Below are 16,913 nucleotides of genomic sequence, written 5' to 3'. Positions count from 1 at the left end.
TTTTGATAGCCAGGCACCATCAGCTTTCTTCACCACGTTTGCTTACACACAGGTCTGTCTTCAGTGATCATGTCGGGAAGGTGGGTATCATGCAATGACCGTTTAGCTGGGTGAGGTGCTATTGTATTGAGGGAGTGTGCGTGAGGAGGCCCAATGCCATCTGCTACCCTACTACTGAACTTATAAATACATGCACATAGGTCTATTTCCCCCATAATCATAAATATATTTACATATGCACATGTCTGTATTTAGGCTTCTCTGTATGCACTTTGCCTCCTACTCCTTTCCTCTATTTCCTTTCGCTTTCCTCCCGACCCATTACCATGTTTAGCCTTCATTCTGGTTTCAGTAATTCCTCTCAGTTACCTTGCCCTTGGTCACTCCCTACCAGTCCTCCCATCCCTTCCCTCCTCTGGTTTTGAACCACTCATTGTTCCCTTGTCCCTGTGTTGGCCAACACCTCCTCCCTTCCCCTACCTCCCACACTCTCTTGTCCCTCCAGGACCGTTGGTCCTGTTGTTTTCTTCTCTCATTGTTTGTCCAGCCTATCTTGTCTAGGTGGACCTGCTGATATAGTAATATGTGCATACAAATGCAGATGACTTTGACAGCACCCAAGTGGCACATAAGAACATGGCTTCAACAGCAGCAACACCGACATGCTGATACTCAGAAAAGCCACTAACATACAAAATTTACAAGGTAACAAAAAGCTAACAAAAAAAGAAAAAAATTTGCTAGTAGTTCAAGGTTTGTTTGTTGGCCTTTAGGAGTGTTTTCCTGATGAAACTTGTATGGTGCCACATCCTGGCCCCAAGATCCATCCTTTATACTCCCTCGGGATCTCTTTGCTCTGCTTCCCTACTCCATTGCACGCCCCCAGTGTTTGCCTCAGTGTGGTGGGGTCAGCTCAGTCGCACATACCCCACTGTGTCTCAAGTGCTGTCCCGTGTAGGGCCATGGGTTGGTGCAGGATGTCGCATCTCGCAGTGTGGCCAGCTGTATGGTCCTCTCTGGACGATGGGCCCTTCGAGCTGGGCTATCGTGTGGGCTTGGTGGACCCAGGTGTACTCCACTACGTCCTTTCTCCTTCCTCTGTTTCAGCTTCCTTCTGGATGTGGTGTGGTGGGTCAGTTCCTTTCCCACACCAGACAATCTATTTTCATTTTCTGAGGTACTCCCTTTGATTGTGGGGGTCGGGCTAATTCTGGTTGGAGCTGGCGTATGGTCCAGCCTCTTTGTGTCGTCCTCCATACTTTACGTTGCCCTCCTTGTTTGGCGTGTCATGGTGGGGTCCGTATGCATGTTCCAATTCTGTGTTTTGTTTGTTTTTTAATTAATAAATCTTTTTATTGGGGCTCATACAGCTCTTATCACAATCCATACAGTTCTGTGTCCAGTTCTGTGTAGGGCATCTGTGTGGTGCAAGGAGTCCCCGATTGAGGGAAGCTGTTAACTCAATCGACTGTTAGCCCATAGGTGGGTGGTTTAAGTTCACCCAGAGGTGCCTCTGCAGAAAGGCCTGGTAATCCATTTCTGAAAAGAATCAACTGCTGGGAAGTACAGTTCTACTCTGACACCCATGGGCTTTTTTGTTTGTTTGTTTGTTTGTTTTTTCCTTTCTTTCTTTCTGTTTTTTTTTAAACACTGAGTGCATTGTGTGACTTGCTATGGAACGGGACACCGTCTGCTGCCAGTAGGGTCTGAGAGACACACAGTTGGTGCTGGACCAAAGGCAGGTGACATGCTCATTGGCTGAACCGGAGCTTTGTCTCCTGAGTATTTCGGGAATGCTTCCAGAGCAGGTGTCAAATGCCACACAGTGCGTGCAGTCCCTGGGACTACCTTTGCAGTGAGATATTTCGAGGCATGTTAATGTGCTCTTTATTCTTGTACTTCTTTGCTCACGACTCTGCCCCTGATTTAGCACCCCTTGTCTTAAGAAGAGTTAAGATTTTTGATAACAGCAGGGGAAAGACAAAAGAGCAGAGGCTCACTCTCAGAGGCTCCTTCAGAGCCAAGAGCCCGGAGGGCTAAGCGGAGCAGTGAAGTCTAACCAGGAAAACATAAACCACTGTAAGAACTCACAGCCGAGGAAAATTAATGTAGGTTAACGAGATACACTGGATACACAGGAAATGGTGGAGCCGAGACACCAAGCGGTGTGTGGGCCCTGAATTCAGCCAGAGATTGACCACATCGACCTGACAGGAGAGAGGCAGGGAGCAGATGGTGTTACTACAGGCGTCAGAGCTACAGTGAGACAGACAGACAGACAGACAGACAGACAGAGACAGACTTCCCCCACGCCCCCTGGCCCATCGCGTGCTGGATTCTCCTACTGCTGAATGCATTAGAGCCATTGGCTAGAAACCTGGGCAGGCGTGGGGCGACAATGGCATGAGGACAGACAAGCCCAGGCAGGACCTGCACCAACATGACAAAAGCTAGTCATTTTTGATAACCTACAATTCGGGTTGTTTTGAAGTTCTATCACGTTCTTTAAATATCTACCCAGGTCCGAAGGGGGAGGGCTAAGTTGAGAGTTGTGACTCCCCCCTGCCCCCCCCCCCAGGCATAGGATATGAGGTCATGGCCGTTTCCTGTCAGAGAGAAAGCCAACCAAAAGCTTCCTGCCTCGGGAGGAAGAGCTTGGAGCACAGGCAGAGGGGAGCAGGATTTTTAGGCTCCACCGATGGGGACAGGAGGGGGTCAGGAACCTCGTACTTGAGAGTCCTAGGATGGGGTGGTGGGCAGCAGTTCTGTATAATTTTATATCTGGAAATGTGTAAGGATACTTACTGCCTTCAAACACGGGAGCCACGGTCGAGTGGAACTGGTGGAATGGAGCGTTTAGGCAGCGAGAGCTTGCATGGTTGTGGTTTTCCATGGGCTTGCGTGCGTGTTTCCTAAAGGAGACCCCAAAGGCTGGGTGCCTGCACCACTGCTGAGGGCCTGTGTGCCCCAGGAGGCCTGCACCCAGTGGGTGCAGCATCCACCTTCAGTGGGAGGCCAAGGCAAGACGTTGGTGGACCGAGCAGAAAGAGGACACGTGCTGAGGTGTGTCTGTGCCAGCAAGTGTCCTCCGCACCCAGGTTGGGTGCCCTGCAGACAGGAAGAGAAGACAGAAAAGTCTAGAGCCAGAGAGTCTGAACTTTGAATTAACTCCATTGTACTTCCGAATGAGGTGTTTTCCCAAAGGCAGGAAGTCTTCCCGCGAGGCGGCTGAGTTCCTTGAAAGGGGCAAGAAGTTAGGTCTCTCATTCTTTGTAGAAATGAGGGTTATTTTTCTGTTTTTATAGACAAATATAGAACAAAATGTATTTGCATCGGAGTCATTAGGCCTCTCCGGCCCCTCCGTGTGCGGGGCCCTAGGCAACATCCCCTGCTCTGTATTGAAACACTTGGAACATAGATACATATATGCAGAGACACTGGTCGCCCAGACCACACGTACCACATACACAGACTGATGCATGGAGAGGTCACACACGCACAGTGGCAGGGCGTATGTGCAGAGAGATCACTCACACATACACAGAGATATGCACCCAGAGAAGTATCATGCACATACGCACACACACAGAGCATATGCAAGAGAGAGCGCACATACACACACACACACACACACACACACACACAAACACAATCCTTTCCAGCCCGCCCTTTGCCTTCTCTGATCTTGGATGAAGCCGTTTTATCCCGAAGCAGTGAGTGCCGCTCTGGTGGTGATGAATCACCAGGCACAAGGGTCCTTTTGAGAAAGGAAACAAACCTTGATTTAAAATCCTCAAATTTTCATCCTGTGACATTCCTTCTCCAGTAAAATACCTGGAAAGGATATTTGATCTTCTCTCGAAGTCTCTCTTCCAAGAAGTTTTGTGCACAGAACGGATGCATCTCCTCTTTCAAAATATCGCTTCTCAGGCACTATGGTCCACAGGAAAATGCTCACCTTCCTTCCTCACGCTGGCCTGATGGGCTAATGAGTTGTCTCACAAAATACGGGTTGTGAATTCTGATTCTCCACAGTCCCATGTAGAAACGAGCTGTCTCTGTTCTGTTAATCAGACAGGGTTAGGGCAGGGTGTATCTTGAATCAGTGCCTTTTGAGATGTAAATGAGATGAAACTAGTGATCCAGAGAAGCGAGATGGAGGAAGAAAGATGCCATTGGAGGATCACCCAGGTGCAGAAGCTCAGGAAAAAAAAAACAACAGGGCCTTTCTCCAGAGCCCACACAGAGAGAAAGCCTTCCCCCAGGACCAGCACCCTGAATTCCGCTTTGAGCCTCCTAACCGAAGAGAAAAGGAGCCCTGGTGAGTCCAGTGAGGGACGGGGTGGGCTGCTGACGGACTGGTGGGTGCTTAAACCCAGCAGCCATGCTGTGGGAGAAAGATGAAGCTCTTGCTCTAGTAAAGAGGCATCGTTTGGAAGGCCGATGGAGCCGTCCTATGCTATGCTTTATGGTTGCTCTGCGTTGGAACCCATTTGGGAGCAGTGAGTAGCAACTATGAGACGTAAAACTGTTGGTTAAAGGATCCCACGTGTGGTATTTATGGCAGAGCAGGACTTGATAACATTTGGAGGCGCTAAGGAGATAAGTAGCTTGTTGGAAGCGGGACACACACTCACTCCCTGCAAGACATTCCCGTGGACAAGACACATGGAGCTACGCTAGAGCCATGGAGCCCTGGAGCTATGCTACAGGCCTGTGGAGACCCTGCCAGCGCTGAGATGTTTCTATCGCCACTGGATCCACAAGACCTTCCACCTACTGGCCTGTGATCTTCCTGCATCCGGCGTCATTGCATGTGTTTCGTGAGTCTGAAGGGGACTTTATAGATTGGTATCAGACATATGGGCTAATATCAGACTTATTGACTTGATCTGGACTGGGCTGGGATGTTTGCTCAATATTCAATTTGCTCTTGTATATAAAATGCTTTCTTAAACACTTATGAGTGTCTAGGAATTTGATATAAAAAAACCTAAACCAGCTGCAGTTGAGTCGATCCTAACTCAATAGTACAATTGTGCTCCCCGGGGTTTCCAGTGACTGATTTTTCCGAAGCAGGTTGCCAGCCCTTTTTTCCGTGGAATTGCTGGGAAAGTTCAAGCACCATCCTGTGGTGGGTAGCCGAGAGCCAACCTTTTGCACCAACTGAGGATCTATCTTTCCTTCAGAGAAACAGGAAGTATTATTTAACAGCCTGAGTCCCCGTTTCCTTCCAGAGACCGTGTCCTCCTTGGGTAGTTGGCAGAGAAAGGGCTCTAGGCATCTCCTGAGCTGAGGGTCTCCCTGTGCGGCTCTCTCCTCATTTCCTTTCTGCCCCTCTGTAAATACTTCCTAAGTTGGCTTCATCTTGTGCATGATCAGTTATGGGTTCTCTTTCAAACCTATCCGTAAGTTTTCTTGCTCGTTCCAAAGACCAGGGAGGTGCAGTTGAACTGTTGGGTGCTGCGCTTCCATCCATAGCCTTTGCAATTCCACCTACTAACTGAGTGGGGGCGTAAAAGTAGGGTTAGGGGACTAATATGAGTGGACTGGCCAGTTTTGTCCTTCTGCTGGATATAGAGTGAGCCGTCTCAGAAGCAAGAAGAGACCCTCGCGACCACCAAGAAATAAGAGCCAGGAGCGGCGCTCATTCAAGATGCCTTTGTGGAGAAGTGGCAATGGCCGCCGAAGCGGCAGCAGGGCCACCATGAGGCAGTGAGGCAGAGTGGTGGACTGAAGCTGAAGGCCTTTGGAGCAGGAGGCTGATTGGCAGAGTTTGGCAGAGTGGCATGTCCTTTGGGCATTTATCGGCACGAAAGAAGCTTTGTGACATTGGTCTGCTAAGGACAGAGCTCCAGGGATCACATGACTAAAGCTGAGGATGAGAGACGTGGCTGAAAAGAAGTACTACAGGCCAAAGAACTGGCTCCCTAACATTTTTATCCTGATTTGTAAGTGTTAGCTTCCCTAAAAAACCCCACAACCACAGCTTTGTCTGTGTGTTCTGTGTGGCCGTTGTTGTTGATGATCAAACCCAGTAGAGAAGTAGAGTCTGTGGCAGAGACATTTTGGGTTCAGAAGCAGGTAAATAAGGTTAGATTGGAGGCATGCCTCTGCCTTATAACAATCCACGTTGGCCTGAAGTCAGAAGAGGTCAGACATGGTCCCATTTCCTGAACGAATCTTTCCAAATGTTCCCTATGACTCAACATTTATAACCTACGTTGCTTTATGGCTTCGTCTTATATTGCATGTGTTCATCCTTCTGAAAAGGGGATTTGTTCTCTGTCTAAGGAAGGAGGCTTAGTATGACACTCTGTGCTCTCTCTCTTCCTGCCGCCATTGCATGCCTCTGTCACCCATCACCCATCTATCAGTTTTTCTCCTTTGGTGGCTTGCCTGTTGTGGTGCTGGAAACGATGCCACCATTATTTCAAACACCAGGTGGGTCGCCCGGGTCGTGGCGCTTGCAGACTAAGACAGACTAGGAAGCCCTGGTGATCTACAGTTTTAAAAATTGGCCACTGGGAACCATAGGATCAGCAGAAGAACATGATCTGATGTAGAGCTGAAAACAGCCCCTTCGGTGGAAGGCACGCGAAACATGCTTGGGAGGAGCTGCCTCATCAAAACAGAGTTGATCTCAATGACATACATGGGGTAAAGCTTTTAGGACTTTCATTTGCTGATAGTGCACCACCCCAAATGAGAAGAAACACCCAAAAATGCCCACTAATCGTTTGGAACGTACTAAATAGAAATGTAGGAAAATTGGAAGTTACCAAAAATGAAATGGAACGTCTAAAGATCATATGGGTTAGTGACTTGAAATGGGCTCACGTTGACCATATTTAATCAGACAGTTATCTGGTCGACTGTGCTGGGGAAATAAATTGAAGAGGGACAGGTATCACATTCATCCTCAGAAAGAGCATCTCAAGGTCTATCCTGAAGAACAACCCAGTTAGTGAAAGGATAACACCCGTACATCTACAAAGAAGACCAGTTAATAAAACTATGATTCAAATTTATGCACCAACCGTGCATGCTAAAGAGGAAGAAATGGAAGGGTTTCCTAATTTCTGCAGTCTGAAACTGATCGAGCACGTGTTTAAGATGTGTGGATATTTATTGGTTTTTGGAATGTAAAAGTTGAAAACAAAGAAGGATCATCCATTGGAAATAATTTCTTGGTAAAGATGCCATCCAAGAAACTGGAATACAAGAAAAACACAGCATCAGGTTTGGAGAAAAACTCCTTAACAACCTGTGATATGTGGACACCACCATCTTGCTATTAAATGCAAAGAAGACTCGAAGCACTTAGTCATGACAGGCAAAGACAACTGCATTCATTCTGGATTATACTTCAACATAAAGAAAAGGATTATCCTCAGAACTGGGCATAATAAATTGAGAAACTATTGAAGTTGTTTGAAATGTTATTTTACTCAGACCCTCTATTAACATTCAGGGAACCAGTAATAAAGAAATCAAAAAGATGTATTACATTGGCTAAATTGGTTGCAAAAGACGTCTTTAAAGTGTTTAAAAACAAAGATGTCACTTTAAGAACTAAGGTACGTCTGATCACAGCCATGATATTTTAAAAAATCATTTTATTGTGGGCTCTTACAGCTCTTTAAAAAAAATCATTTTATTGGGGGCTCGTACAATTCTTATCACAATCCATACATCCATCCATTGTGTCAAGCACATTTGTTGTCATCATCATTCTCAAAACATTTGCCTTCCACGTGAGCCCTTGATATCAGCTCCTCATTTCCCCCCTCCCTCTTGGCTCTTACAGCTCTTATCACCATCCATCCATCCATTGTGTCAAGCTCATGTGTACATTTGTTGCCATCATCCTTTTCAAAACATTTTCTTTCTACTTGAGCCCTTAGTCAACCCATTTCCCCCCACCCTCCCTTCCTCATGAACCCTTGATGACTTATAAATTATTATTTTTCTCATATCTTACACCCACCACTGTCTCTCTTCACCCACTTTTCTGTTGTTCGTACCACTGGCCGGGGGTTTTATGTAGATCATTGTGATCAGTTCCCCCTTCCTCCCCCCACCTTCCCCTTACTCTCATTATTGGTCCTGAGGGATTTATCTGTACTGGATGCCCTGTGAGCCAGGATATTTTTCATTGCCTCGTATGCATGGGAAAGCTGGGGCAGAATTGAAGCGTTTATCTGTATGGTGTTGGCAAAGCCTACTGAATGTGCCATGCGCTAAGAGAAGAATGGATACGTCTGTGTTGGAAGAAGGACAGGCGGAATGTTCCTTAGACGTGAGAAGCGGAGAAGAACATCACAGAGTGAAAAGTGAAAGAGGAACACCCCCAACAAGGTGGACTGACACCGTGGCTGCAGCAATGGGCTCAAACTTAGCAACGATTGTGAGGATGGGGCAGGGCCACCAGGAAGGGTTTCATCCTGTTGAACATAGGGTTGCTATCAATCAGAACCCACTCAGCATTACCTAACGGCAAAGCCTAGGTCTGCTTCTACATAGTACATGTGGTCTATGTACCCATGCTTGTCTTCTCTAAGCCAGAGGAGGCTCAGGAATTTTGAGATCTCTTCTGGGTTAGGGAGGACCATGGGAACCTAGACTTAGGCTCTCTTCATCTACCAAATGCACTCTGGCACCATTTCTATTAAACCAAGGCTGTTCTCGGGGGCTTGGGGCTTGGGGCTCTTCGTATGGGAATGTGCTTCCAGAGTTCCTTTGATAAATGGCTTTTCTGTTTTTAGAACCCAGTCCTGCCAACCTATCTTCCTTTCCTGCTGCAAGTTTGACCCGAAGGGTTCAGGGAGCGGGCCCCCTGGTGCATTTCAGTTCTCACCCTCTCTTTTCCCTCTTTTTCTGACTCCTCCCTCCCAGCCCAGGAAAGGTTTTCCTTCCTGGAAAAGTCCTATGAGTCATGGTCTCCGTATTGTTCCCTACACTACAGCAAACTTTTGTAAAGCGTAAACTCAGATACCTCGGTCTAGTTCAAACTGTGGAACCTTTTGGAATTCAAAACAAACTTCTTTCTCTCTCAAAGGGTTGGTGTGCACAAAGCCAAAAATGTTTTCTTTGATAGGAGGCTACTTTGTTAGGTGTGGGTCTTAAAAAGTCATCCAGCCTTTTAATGAAGTTATCTTAATTATTTCTTTGTCAGCAGTGTCTGCCAGCCCCAAACAATGAATGCCATTGTCCAGCGGGTGGAAAGTTGGAGAACCATCCTAGAAGGCAAACCCCCCAAGGTTAAAATTTCTAAATACTATCTCATGCTTTTAGAGGCTTGCTGAGACATAGCTATACTGTGTGGGGATTAATTTGAAGTCATTGCTGATTTTATAGTTTTGTTTTGGCCTTTTATAGAGCTTCAAAAATGCCATCAGAATTTCAAAACTATCTGACAAGCACTTCTTTACTGGATCCCTTGGCAGATCTCGGTCCATAGACTTGATCACATTTTTCTGGACTTACAGCTTTCCTGATCACGTTTGATTATTGCGACTGATTTGTTTAAAGTCTCTCTCAAATCTGCTTCTCAAGAGAAAGAAACCCTACTTTAACTGTGGAATCATTTTTTATATGGAAAGATGTAAATTGATAGGCAGTCATGGAGCCGGTACGTTATGAAACTGGAATACGTTTAAGACTGTTTTCCCCCAACCTATTCTGTTTATTCAAATCTTTACTTTGGTCATAATACTTAGGTATTCCTTTCAAAGAACTTCTAGAAAGAATTGTCATTTTCTTTTCCAAGGAGTGTCTAAATACTGGATTTAACCCCGTGCCAAAAAAATCTAGATCTAATGATATCTCCTGGGCCTGCAGAGTGTCCTCATTTTGAATCTTTATTGGGTCTTCATTTCTGAGAGGAGCATAACCTAATCTTGATGATGAAATGCTGTATGTTATTGATTGATTGACTATTGATTGATTTTTTTGAACATTGTATTTTAAAAACTATATTCTCCCTCTGTGCAATCATCACCTCTCTCCATTCCCAGAACTTTTTCATCACCCCAAAATGAAGCTCTATTACCACTCGGGAGTAAATGCCCACACTCTTGCTCCCCGCAGTCCCTAGTAAGCACTAGTCTGCATCACTGTGCATTTGCTTAGCAAGCACATTCACTGCCATGGAGACAATTCCGAGCCACGGTGACCCTACCAGGTAGGGTTTGGCTCCCCCTGGGTTTCCGAGACTGGCTCTTGACGGGAGTGGAAAGCTTCCCTCGGAGCAGCAGGTGTTTTCAAATTAGACACATCCTCTAAATGGAGTCACACACTGCCTTCCCTTTGGTGTCTGGCCTTTTTGCACTTAGCAGAGGGTTCCCAAGGGAATCTCTGGGTCTTTCATGAAAAAGATGGTGCTCACCCGTGACGCACCCTTCTTGCAGGACAAGCACAGGGTTATTTTACCTGTGGCATGTTTAGTTAGATTACGGTGTGCACTCTCTAGATCATTAATAGGAAAAAGAATCTAACTTACTACTTATTGCATTTTACTTCACTTTATCAAAACAATACTAGTCCAAAGTTATGAAAATTATGTAATCATCAAATCCTTGTAACAAAACCACTGCTCACTTCATCTTCTCGGTCTCTTCCCCTGAAGCAACCACTTTCAATGCCTGCTGTGTAGTGGGCTACTCACTGCACTACAAACCACAAATTCAGGAGTTCGAACCCAGCAGCAGTTCCATAGGAGAAAGATGAGGCTGTCTCCTCCTGTAAAGATTTATAGTCTCAGAAACCTGCAGGGATTCTATCTTGCCTTATACAGTTGTGATGAGTTGAAATCAACTCAGTGGCAGTGAGTTTCATTTTTGCTTTATGCATCCTTTAGCACTTACCTTCATATTTCTAAATAATAGACATGCTTTGTGATGATCTATTAATCAGTTTTAGAGTTATATAAATAATTATTCTTATGCTAGAGGAGGACTTACATTCATAACCTTCTTCTAGCCGATCGCTCGAAAATCATCTTTTCCCACAAAATTTGATTTAATCCCTTTCCAGTGTTTTCATTACTGTGACTGCACATATAGCTCACATCTATTCTCAGTAATGTTCTATCATCCCAGTTTCCCGTTTTTGGCACCTTTTTACATTTTCTAGGATTAATCATTTTCTCCCATTTTCCCATTTATATGAATTTCCTTGAACCAATGCCTAAAATTCCATCCACTCCAAAATGCACTGCCAATGCGGACTCCTGGCGGCCCCCTATGGATTTCCGAAACTGTAACTGTTTATGGGAGTGGAAAGCCCAGTCTTTCTCCTGAGCAGCTGCTGGTGGTTTCAAACTGCCGACCATACGTATCGCAGTCCAATGTAACCACGACTCCACTGGGGTTCCTTTTAAAATTCCCTAGCTCTGTCAACTATCTCTCCAAACAATCTCGAAGACTTGATTAACCTGCAAAATCATCTGGCATTTTCTTCTCTCTCTCTTTCCTCCTTCTTCTGCTCCCCCCTCTCTATTTTCTCCTAAATACATATGTCCTGAACTTCCAAGTGTGTCTTCAAGCTGCCCCAGCTCCATAGCTATCATTCAGAGAGGTGTGCTGACTCACCATGTCAGTCCCCTGCCCTTCCTTTCCGCCGATGGTGGTGTTAGGGGTGGGATGCTATACTCCAGAAGTAAGTGTTCAAGTTGTAAGTATAACCCTGTTTGTAAATATGGGACTTCTTGTCTTAGGTTAATGAAGTTTTACCAAGATCGGGTGGGTATGATGGCTGGGCTTTGGGTCAACATGGATCCTCAGGAGTGTGGCAGTAAAACATCCTCCATAAGATGCAGGCCACAGCCTCCTTGGGTGGAGCATGGCTATTTCACATCTATCAGCGGACTGCGGAGAACGGCTCGCTCTCTTCTTCCTTCTGCTGGCCGCGACCCTGCCTAGGGTTCCGGGACTTGGGCGGGTGGCCTGCCATGTTGCCTGGCTTGGATCCACTCCCACCTGCCTTCACCAGCACGAAGTCTTTCAGCCTCTGCTTGGTCTTACTGGGTGTCCTGCTTCGGCCACTCAGCAGCTTCAATGGTAGGGGAAGAATGTCTAGCGAGCATCACCCATGGACTACAGCTAGTGGTGAGACACACAGGAGTCGGTGCTACCAAGATCCCAATTTGAACTGGGGAGAATACATTCTGGTTCTTTGACGTCACCCACACGTGTTTTTGTTCTTCTGTTTTGTTTTAGAAAAATGCAAGGTAACTAAGATTGTGTCTACGTAAGCCAGGGAAGTAAGTGAGTCTTCAGCCAATTTTGACTCTGAATATCTCATTCCATCCCTTGGCCAGAAGGTGTTATAGGCACCTGTCCTGGGCATCTTGGATCAAGATAGTAAATTCGGGTAATCAATCTATACTTACCTTCCTAGCAAATTACCAGTAGGCATGTGTGGTGCGGCTCAGGAAGTACTGTTTTATCAATGTGTTCTGCCCTAAATGAAATTGATTACAAATGTCCATGTGGCCTCCCCGCTGGCGACATGTTTATGGTTTTCTACATTCTTACATGAGAACTTTGATGGTGCTTTAGAGTAAGCTTCTGTGGACTGCTAACCACAAGGTCGGCAGTTCAAACCTACCACCTGCTTTCTGGAGAACCAGGAGGCTACTGGTTCTGTAAAGATTTATAGCCTTGGAAACTTCTCATAGGGCCACCACTGTTTGGAATTGACTTGAGGGCAGTGGGAGTTTTTTTTTTTGTTTTGTTTTGTTTTATGATGATGAGATGCGAAGGGAATATTGATTTTGAATTGTGTGACACCTGGGCATAATCATTAAATCAATATCTTCCTTGCTTATTGTTGGTAGGTTTTTTGTTTGTTTGTTTTCAACTGACCTCTTCTTTACTTCAATATGGGCATTAAAACCAGAATAAAATGAAATAATAGAGGTACAAAATATTAAGACAATAATTTTATCTTATTTGAGCATAATGCTAGAGTTCTAAATTAATTTTAAAATTCTACTCTTCAATACAACTCAACTTGATATTAGTGGTAGACTCTCCAAATTCTAAAAGGGGGAGTGAGAGGAGGCAGCCATTTACTGGCAGATCACTAAGACAACTTCAAAATACTAAAAATAATCTGAAATAACACATACATACATATATAACCCACAACAATGGAGTAGATGCTGACTCACAGCAACTTCGTGTAGGGTTTCTGAGACTGAAAATCTTTTTTTTTTAATTATTTTATTAGGGACTCATATACCTCCCATCACGATCCATACATACATCAATTGTGTAAAGCACATTTGTACATTCGTTGCCCTCATCACTCTCAAAACATTTGCTCTCCACCCAAGCCCCTGGCATCAGCTCCTCATTTTTCCCCTCCCTTCCCCCTTCCCCCTCCCTCATGAACCCTTGATAATTTATAAATTATTATTTTGTCATACCTTTATCTGTCTCACGTCTCCCTTCCCCCACTTTTCCGTTGTATGTCTCCCAGAGAGGAGGTCACTTGCGGATCCTTGTAATAGGCTTCCCCTTTCCAACCCACCCTCCCTCTGCCCTCCCAGTATCGCCACTCTCACCACTGGTCCTGAGGGGATCATCCGCCCTGGCTTCCCTGTGTTTCCAGTTCCCATCTGTACCAGTGTACATCCTCGGGTCTAGTCAGGTTTGCAAGGTAGGATTCGGATCATGACAGTGGGAGGGGGGTAAAGGAAGCATTTAGGAACTAGAGGAAGGTTGTATTTTTGATCACTGCTACATCGCACCCTGACTGAGACTGCAAATATTTACGGGAGCAGCCAGCCTCATCTTTCTCCTGTTGAGCACCTGGCGAGTTTTGAACCTTGCACTCAACAGCCCAAAGCTCCTCCCTCAGCACCACCAAGTTTCCATTGGAACCTCACACAGGTAGAAAAACAGACAAAATTCAAGTACAAGTATATAATTAGAAGAAAGCTTTGACTTTGAAGACAAAAACAAATTATAAGAACATAGAGCGAACTGGAGATAGCCGGGCCTTCCCTGTGGCAGCTCATGGAGAACATGGTCTTTCTAAAAGAGGGGCATCTTTGATGACTTGGGAAAACACTGAGCATTTTAGGCAAGGATCCTCGGCCGATGTCTACTTTCTGTTGTGTGACATAGAACAACCAGCTAGCATTTGTACCTACGAATGTTAATATGGCCTCATCTGTACAGAGAAACTGCCTACGTCAGAAGTCTGTGTCAAGACTAAAACACCTGAAGAGCGTCTGGCACAGTGATTGCAACGATCCTTATTATTCCTTCACCCAGAAGAAATGAGGGAGATAGCTGACTTTTTAAGAAAGGATATTTAGTTCAAGGCGGTGGCCTAATCAAACAGCCCAAGCCCTCTGCCCTCTGGCTCTAAACTGCATGTCAGTTCAGGAAATCCCCGTGTTGACTTAGTCCAATGAGATCGTTGCTCTGTGATCTAACACTCACTGCGCACATGATGTTCTTTTCGTGTGAGCCCCCTGCTCCAATATGAGTCACACATGTGGGCCACAGCTACCTCTGGCAGATGGAACAAAGCCTTTCATCAAGGTTTAGGAAGTGCTCTTTCCCCTCTCCCCCCTCACCTTTAACCTAAAATCATGTGAGCTTTATTTCCTAAACACTAGCTGGATGATTAATTCCAGATTACCGTGCTGGTGGAGGGAAAGACATCGATGGTTATGACCAATGAATGCTTCAAAAAGTTTGTGATTTTGTGTTTAATATTTGAGATGTGCTACCTACAATGTTCTGGAAACAAAACATCATGGTCCAGGACAGACGTCAGAGAAGCTAGAATACTTATCCCATCTTTCATGCCACGATCTAGCATCAACCATGCTGTTTCTTCCCCAGAGCTAGGAAGCACTGAGGCATCAAAGTGGGAGAAACCACCAGCCTCCCTTGTGTGATTGTTTTCTGCTTAGTGTACATCTTACCTGGGTAGAAGGAAGACACTCCCTCTTTCCTGACAGCTGAACCTAAATTGTGAAAGTGCTTCAATCTGTTTCACCCTTTCTGAATATTGTGCATTATAGAAAGAATTAACAAAGAATATAATGCCATCAGTTGAGAGCTGACTTTTTAAAAAATGTACAGATAGAATAATATATGTAATAGATAGAAATCAGCTCTTTTTCTAAGTGGTCCTTATGCAGATTGGTTGATGAGGCCAGTGAGTCAAAAACTAAAATAAAAAAGGCAAGGGGGAGAAAGGGATTACTTTTAAAACTAAAAATCAATGATATATATATATATATTCTTTTTAGTTTTTAAATGAATCCTTTTCTCCCCTTGCCTATAGATACAGATATAGCTAGAGATATGAAATGTTTTTAATGAATTTGGATGCACAATCAACACCCATGGAAGCAGCAGTCAAAAATCAAAAGACATTGCGTTGGGCAAATCTAGTGTACAAGATCTCTTTAAAGTGTTAAAGAGCTAAAATGTCTCTTAGACTTGGTGTGCCTAACCCAAGCCTGATCCCAAGCCATGGTATTTTCAATTGCCTCATACACATATGTGTTAAGCTGGGTTGACTAGAAAAAGAAATTCAGAGACACTCATATATGTGTAAGAAAGAGCTTTATATCAAGAAGTAAGTGTATATTAAGAAAACATCCCAGCCCAGTCCAGATTAAGTCTGTAAGTCTGATATTAGCCCATAAGTCCATTACTAATCCAAATTCCTTCTTTAACCCATGCAGTCATATGCAATGATGCAAAATGCAGAAAGGTCACAGGCCAGTGGGTGCAAAGTCTTGTGGATCCAATGCCGATGGAAGCATCTCATTGGCTGGTGCAGGTCTCCATGTGGCTTCACCAGCTCTTGAAATGTGGCTCCTCCACAGGAAGGTGAAGCACAGAGAGAGGAAGTTCCCAGAATCCTCATGAGAAGGCCACGCCTACAATGAGGCATCATCAGGCTGTGACCTAATTGACAGGCCAGACTCCACCCCTACACTTATTTATCAAGTTGACACGAAATGATGTAGCTTGCATAACATGTCTTGGGGGAAGTACAGAATGCTCCTTAGACGCAAGGATGGTGAGACTTCATCTCTCGTACTTCGGACATGCTATCAGGAGAGACCAGTCCCTGGAAAAGGACATCATGCCTGGTAAAATAAAGAGAGTCAAAAGAGGACGACCCTCAGCAAGAGGGGTTGCCACATCAGCTTCCTGTTTTTCCTCATAACCATGGCGATGTTAATGCTTATCTTTGTAAGATTGACTGAATTTGCTAAGCATAAAGTTCTCTAGTTTTGTCCATATCTTGTGGTGTTCAAGAGAGTTGTTACTGTTTTTATCATTGCTGCATAAAATTCCATAGTCTGTACCCGAGCTTGTTCATCCAGTCCTCTATAGTTGAGGTTTTTGGTAGTTTCCATGTTTTTGCTATAGGAGTGCCTGGTGATTTCGAACTGCTGACCTTGTGGTTAGCAGCCCAGCTCATGACCCACCATTCCATCACTACTCTTTCCAAACTGGATTACACGTTAGAATTTCTTGTGGCCCATTTCAGAAGTATGAAAGTAGGATCTCTTTCCATACACATCATCAGAACCTCTTAAAGTGTCGTCCTAGAATCTTTTTTATTTCTTTCTCTCTTTTCAAAGTTCTTCTGGTGATTTAAATGTGTACCTGGGGTGAGAATCACTAGTCAGTATTATTTGTAGAAACAAAATATATGTATGGTATTATACACAAAACACATATATATATATTAACTATCCCCTAATATTGGGTCCTGGGAGTATAGTGGGTTACGCCTTGGACTTCCAACTGCAAGATCAGTAGTTTGAAACCACCAGCCACTTTGTGGGAGAAAGACGAGGCTTTCTATTCCCAGACAAGTTACCATCTAGGAAACTCACTTCTACCCGGTCCTATACGGTG

This window comes from Tenrec ecaudatus, chromosome 14, assembly GCF_050624435.1.
Source record: "Tenrec ecaudatus isolate mTenEca1 chromosome 14, mTenEca1.hap1, whole genome shotgun sequence".
Classification (NCBI taxonomy): domain Eukaryota; kingdom Metazoa; phylum Chordata; class Mammalia; order Afrosoricida; family Tenrecidae; genus Tenrec; species Tenrec ecaudatus.
The sequence above is the reverse complement of the archived record's forward strand: the minus strand, read 5'-3'. Positions refer to the sequence as shown.